The sequence below is a fragment of the Psammomys obesus genome, unplaced genomic scaffold, assembly GCF_907164565.1.
Source record: "Psammomys obesus unplaced genomic scaffold, mPsaObe1.curated_primary_1811, whole genome shotgun sequence".
Lineage (NCBI taxonomy): Eukaryota > Metazoa > Chordata > Mammalia > Rodentia > Muridae > Psammomys > Psammomys obesus.
Window position 1 is genome coordinate 41755167 of NW_026585504.1, and position 422 is coordinate 41755588.

Genomic DNA, 422 nt, shown 5'->3' on the forward strand with positions numbered 1-422 from the left:
TATCTATCTATCTATCTATCTATCTATCTATCTATCTATCTATCTATATGGTTGTCTGTGTAGAATGTGTGTGTGTGTTGCCCACAGAGGCCAGAAAAGGACATGGATTCCCTGGAACTGGAGTTTAGAAGGCTGTGAGCTGCTGTGTGGGTGCTGGAAACTGAACCAGAGAAACAAGTGTTCTTAACTGCTGAGCCATCATCTCTCTAGCTCTTTGTCTCCACTATTTAATCAGCATGTTTAGTATTTAAACTGTTGCTGCATGCATGAGACCTTCAAGATAAAGCCTTAGGGCTGGAGAGAGAACTGCATAGGTAAAGTGCTGTGTGAGTCTGATAACCCGAGCTTGTTCCTTGGGCCTACAGAAAAGAGGGAAAGAAAATAATCCACACACACACACATACGAAGACGGGGGGGGGGGG